This window comes from Pteropus vampyrus, unplaced genomic scaffold (genome assembly GCF_000151845.1).
Source record: "Pteropus vampyrus isolate Shadow unplaced genomic scaffold, Pvam_2.0 Scaffold98, whole genome shotgun sequence".
Lineage (NCBI taxonomy): Eukaryota > Metazoa > Chordata > Mammalia > Chiroptera > Pteropodidae > Pteropus > Pteropus vampyrus.
Window position 1 is genome coordinate 703953 of NW_011888879.1, and position 5626 is coordinate 709578.

Consider the following 5626-nt stretch of genomic DNA (forward strand, 5'->3'; position numbering starts at 1 on the left):
ATATATATTTTTTTCTTCTATGTTAGTATCAGTAATCATTTTATATTAAATGTATTAGGGCTTATAAACTTAATATTTTTTAGATAAGTTGCATCAGATCTTTACGGCTTGACTGAAGCTTTATTTAAGCCACTTCAGCAACTTTTCATGAACAAGGTTGTCTCTAAGCACTATTGAGTAAACAATTCTCTCTTCTCCTCTGTGCCCCTCTCCTCTTCAACTCATTTCCCTTTTCCCTTCTTAATACTAAAATGATCTCTAGTTCCCAACAGGTACTACAGACCTCACCTAAGACCTGCACTCTTCCAAAAGACAACACTCTAAGCAAAAACCTTTTTCACCTCTCCAACATTGCATTTCCTTGGCTCAGTCCTGTCTTTCCCGCCTGGGATAAACTAATCCATGCTGAGGTGCTGCTTACGACAAAAAATTGTGTTCTCTCTTCCTAAAGTATGAACATTTTATGAAGAACCTCCTAAAACCCTCAAAGCCTTGATGCATTTCTAGCAGTAGATGCTCAGGTACTGTGGTGGATGAACATTCTTGTAAGATATTTTGGAGAAGCCTATTTCGGCAACTTTCTCCAATGACAGAACCTATGAAGTCATGTATTACCCTATGAATAAGACAAATTCAGATTTAGAATTGCATTTTTCTAATATAAGAACTGAAATAATGACATATTATTGCCGAGTATGCTAAAATAATAATAGTTGACATTTATCGATCACTTTCAACTTCTAGGCCCTGTTCTCAGTGCTTTACATGCATTAACTCATTCGATCTTCACAAAGACCTTTCAAAGACCATATTGTTACCCATATCTTAAAGATAGGGAGATAAAACAATCTGCCTTAGGTCACTAAGATAGCAAGTGGCAGGGCTAGGACTTGGTTCTCAGGCTCCAAGCCCAAACTACTGATCACACACTATAATGCCTCTCTCTAGGAGAGACTGGTAGAAAAGCTATTCTCTACCAGACGATGCTATTTTTTTCCATTCTTGCCTCTTATCACTCTCTCCTCACCCTTCCCACATGCCCCCGCGCACTGCCCCATCCCTCTCCACTACTGTACTAGCCACGCTAATGTACATCTTGAAAGGATGAACTGTGCAACTTCTACATACAAGCTCATGTTTTTTCTTGTTCAAGCTTTTTCCCTTCTCTGTGTCTATTCGATCATATCCATCCCTTGTGATCCAGCTAAGATATCAAAGGATCCATATTCCCACTCCCGTCCCGACTTCAGAATTCACTGTCTTCCTCCAAACGCAGGCTTCTGTCACAATACTTACCACATTGTAACAAGCCTGGATGTTTTATAGTTCAGGTTCTCTACTGAAATTAGGGGTTCCACATAGCTGTCTTTCTCATTTTTGTTTTCCCAGTGTGTAGCTTAGTTCTTTATATGTGGTAGGAAACAAATGTTTGTTTGATTTATTCAGACTAAATAATTTCTTTTCACCTTTTTAATTTGACAATAGGATACCTTGAATGGTGATATCATCACCATCATCAACAACATCCAAACTATACCTAGGAGAAATAATGTTGCTAATACTTCATTATAAAATGTATTTCAATCTTTTAAAAGTGATTATTTCAATAATATTCGATGGCTACAAGTACCTCAGTGGAATCACTAATTGTACAAAATACTATTACCTCTTTTATTACTAAAATATCTTCCTTCTTTTATTCTTAAGCTATCACCTAACTCCAAATCCATCCTAGATAATGTGGTCATAGTATTTTTCTTAAAGTACCATTTTTGACATTTCATTTTCCTCTTCAAGTTTTGACATCGGTTTTCCATGTCCTAACAAATCAAGTCTGAATGTCTCTGTCTGGTTTACTTCAGGGCCTTCAATACCTGATTTCTCACTCATTATTCTAGAGTTTATCAATCAATGGGCCATGCACACTGCTGTGTCTCAATTAAGTTAACATGGCAGCAGAATGGTTGACTCCATTCACCCCACACTATTATTACCATTTTTGATGAGCGCCTTGAAGTTAAAGGTAGGGAAACGTTGTCAAATTCTACTTTAATTCTCATCGACTTCCCAACCAGCCTCCTCTACTTTTAATTGAACACATTCCATAGCTTCATTTTGGCTGTTTCCCTAACCTTGAATGCCATCTTTTTTTTTTTCTGACCAACTTTCAACAGCCAGGGACAGCCTTTCTGCTCATGCAGACCTCCAGCGTCCCTTCTCTGAATAATTACTGCATTTATAGAGAGCACCAAACCATTTCAAGTTAAGGTTTGACTTCATTCTTTGCTTTCACAGATTCCTTCTGCATGCTTGTTGCAGTAAATAGCCACCACAATTAACTGCCCAACTATGAACCCACAGTTCAAGGAGTTCTCAGCATCTAAACTGGACAGATTTGAGAAGTTCCAGGTGCACGGTTTCATGGTACTCCACTCAGATGCAAACAAGTTCCAGTCCCTCCACCTCATTTTTATCTGCTTGTCCATCGGTAGCTCGCTTCTTTCCATTTTCCTGTCCTTCCGAGCTTATCCTCTTTTTAAAGCCAAATCCACTTCTTTCACCCTTTCTAGCCTCTCAGAAAAGCTAGGTCTTCTTAAGTCCTGGATTCCCCTTAACTTCTGGACAAAATTGTTCTCCTCACAGTTACATGAATTCAAACTTGGCAATCTATTTGGACTCTGTCCACAGAATTCCCCAGCATTGACTTCTTCCTGGAAAACAGTCGCCTAATGAGCCGCTTTGAAAAAGCTTCTTCTCCCTTTCCTCCGGCCTCACCTCCATCCTCAGGAGACTCTCGTCAATCTCACATCTCAAGCTTTCTTTCACGCCTCCAAGTCCTGCCAGAAGCTCCTAACTTATTCTGGAAACTTTTATCTCATAATATCCTATTTCTAGGTTTTCCCACAAATGAAAAAAAAAAAAATCCCACTGGAGTTCCTTTGTTAGGGCGGAGGAATGTAGTGATATTCGATAAGGGAGAATTCCCCGGTGGAAAAGGAACACAGGATAATTCTACTTACGAACAGAGGAAGTAAGGTATGGAGAAGTTACATGGTTGTTCTTCATAGATTGTATCAGAAATAGAGCTGGCGTGGTCTTAAGGTGACCAACTCCTTCTCATTTGCCCAAGACTTTCATCGTTTTAGCACTCAAAGTCCCACATCCCCGGAAATTTCTCAGTCCTGGCAAATGGTTGGTGACTCTATGTGGTCTCCTGACTCCCCAGGCAGTCTCTTAGCCAGGTTACAGAGGGCTGGCTTCTCTGTCCACTTTTTCTGTACTGCACCTGTTCCGTGATGATCTGATACATCAGAGGTTAACAAGCCATTCAGGGCTGATAGTGTGTTTAATGTTTCCTGTAAAGCATATTACTTGTCCTTACCTGGGTTGAATTTCCTCCTCTTTACCAAGCCTTCGGCAGTGCAGCTTGGCTCTTTCCATGGCTCTCATCAGCTTAAATCATAAGAGGTTCGAACAGAAAGTTTCACTCTGCTCCTATTCCAACTGTGTTTAAGGTTAATTTGTCATCTTGGGAGTTGAGACTGGTGGCTGAGACCCTTGTAATGAAAACCATGCCACCTTGCATTTCTCCAGCACCTAGCAGTCAACACAGTTTCTCTCTCTCTCTTGTTAGATGCTAACAGTAACCCCCTGAGGTAGGCAGGTATTTATTGGTTGAAAGAAATAAGAAGGGTAAGAAAAGAATTTCTTTAAAAGTGGTTTTCTCTTGAAATAGCCAGGCATATTTCTCTCGAAACATTTTATAAAATATACCTTCAAATTCTTTGTTTCTCTTAAACTTTGGCTTCAAAGCATGAACTGAAATAGAAATCTAACTTGTTTGGAATCAGATGCTGGCAACCACACAGCCTTGAGAAACCCCAGAGATCCTGATTCAGTGGGTCTCAGGTGGGGCCCCAGGATCTTCAACATTAAAAAGCATCTTCAGGTGATCTGAGGCAGAGGCTCTGAAGATCTCTACAGCCTTGCTATTTAATGTGTGATCTGCCAACATCGGTGTCACCTAGGATGGATTAGAAATGCAGATTCTCAGGCTCTACCCCAGATCTCCTGAATCAGTATCTACATTTTAATAAGATCCCCAGGTGATTTGTGTGCACGTAAGGTTTGGTAAGCAGGGCACAATAATACAACAAACAACATCGTTTCCACTCAAAACTTGAAATCAAGTGAGAGAGCTTTAAATGGATAACCTAAGCTTCCTTCCATGAGGGCTCTTAATGTGTACTCAGCAAATATTCATTAGATGGATATATTTTCACGGAAGAAAGACAATGAGTCTCATTGTGCAAACTAACTGGCAAAATGCTGAATAAACCAGAGGTCTAGATGAGAGTTAGAGTATGTAAACAAGACTGTTTTACATATTAATCAACAAGTATTTATTTATGAGGTGTTTGCTATGTTTTGTTTCTCTCATTTTATTTCGGGGAAAGAAAGCTAATGTAGAGGAGACTTTTAGAAGATAATGAAATGCTTCTATGTTATGTGGACATTTGATGTTTGCGATTGGAGTTCAAAGAAGGGGGAAGTACACCGACTAAAAGAGTCAGTGAACCTCCACGGGTGAGGGAGGAGAGCTGGGTGGTAAAGTGTGGGTAAGGCATTAATTATGTGAGCTGACAGGACCCCTTCCCAAGTAGGAGAGAGCAAAGAGAGTAAAACTTTAAATGAGTTTGATTTGTCTGGGAGACAGAAATGAATGGTTCAATGGTCCCATTGTGGCAAAAGTTTAAGGTGAGCGAGGGTGGAAAAACAAGGTTATGTAGGATGAAACCAAACTGTAGGTAAGTAGAAAGTCAGAAGTAGAACTTGGTATAGCATGTATTTGAAAGATGCTGATTATTTCCCCCAATATTCATTCCTTCCTTCTTTCTTTTCTTTTTCTTTTTTTTTTTTTTAATGCCTACAGCACCTGGTCTTCCTTAGTGGTCTCCCGTCCAAGTACTAACCAGGCCCGACCCTGCTTAGTTTCCGAGATCAGACGGGATGGGGCTTGTTCAGGGTGGCATGGCCATAGACTCATTCTTTCTTATAAGAGGGTTTTTAAAAAAAATGTTGGCTTATAGCTGACCAAAACATAGACTATATTTCTCAGCCTTCTTTGCAGGGAGGTGTGATCCTATGATTACATTTTGGCCAATGAGATATAAATAAAAAGTGTCAGCTGCAACCCCTCTAAAGTATCTTTAAAGAACAGGGCACCTCTTTCACTTTCCTGTTAACTAAATAGGGATGAGGATAACTGCAGCTCAAGTAGCCTTTTTGGACCGGAAGTTGGAAGTTATAAGTTTGGGCGAGCAAACAGTGACACGGGATGAGTCTGTGTCCCTAATCAGACCATCCTAACTCTGGACTGCTTTCCCCTGGGCTGTTTAAAATGAGAAAGATGTCATTTTATTTCTTGCTTAAGTCACTATCACTGTACTTCGGACTTTTCTTTTAGCCAAACCTAATTCTAACTAATAAAACATGAATCGGAAGTCAAAAATGCAAAGGTTTTTACATGAGGCACCAACCTGGTGCCATCTCTTATAAACTCGATGACCCTAATAGATTATTTAATTAATCTCTCTAAGCCCTTCTCTTCTCACATGGAAAATAG

The 5626-nt window shown here is 39.8% G+C and overlaps 1 pseudogene; it reads right to left on the reverse strand.

Moving 5' to 3' along the window:
* Nucleotides 1-4924: 4924 nt before the first annotated feature.
* On the reverse strand, nt 4925-5043 carry LOC111742649 (annotated as a pseudogene).
* Nucleotides 5044-5626: the final 583 nt, after the last annotated feature.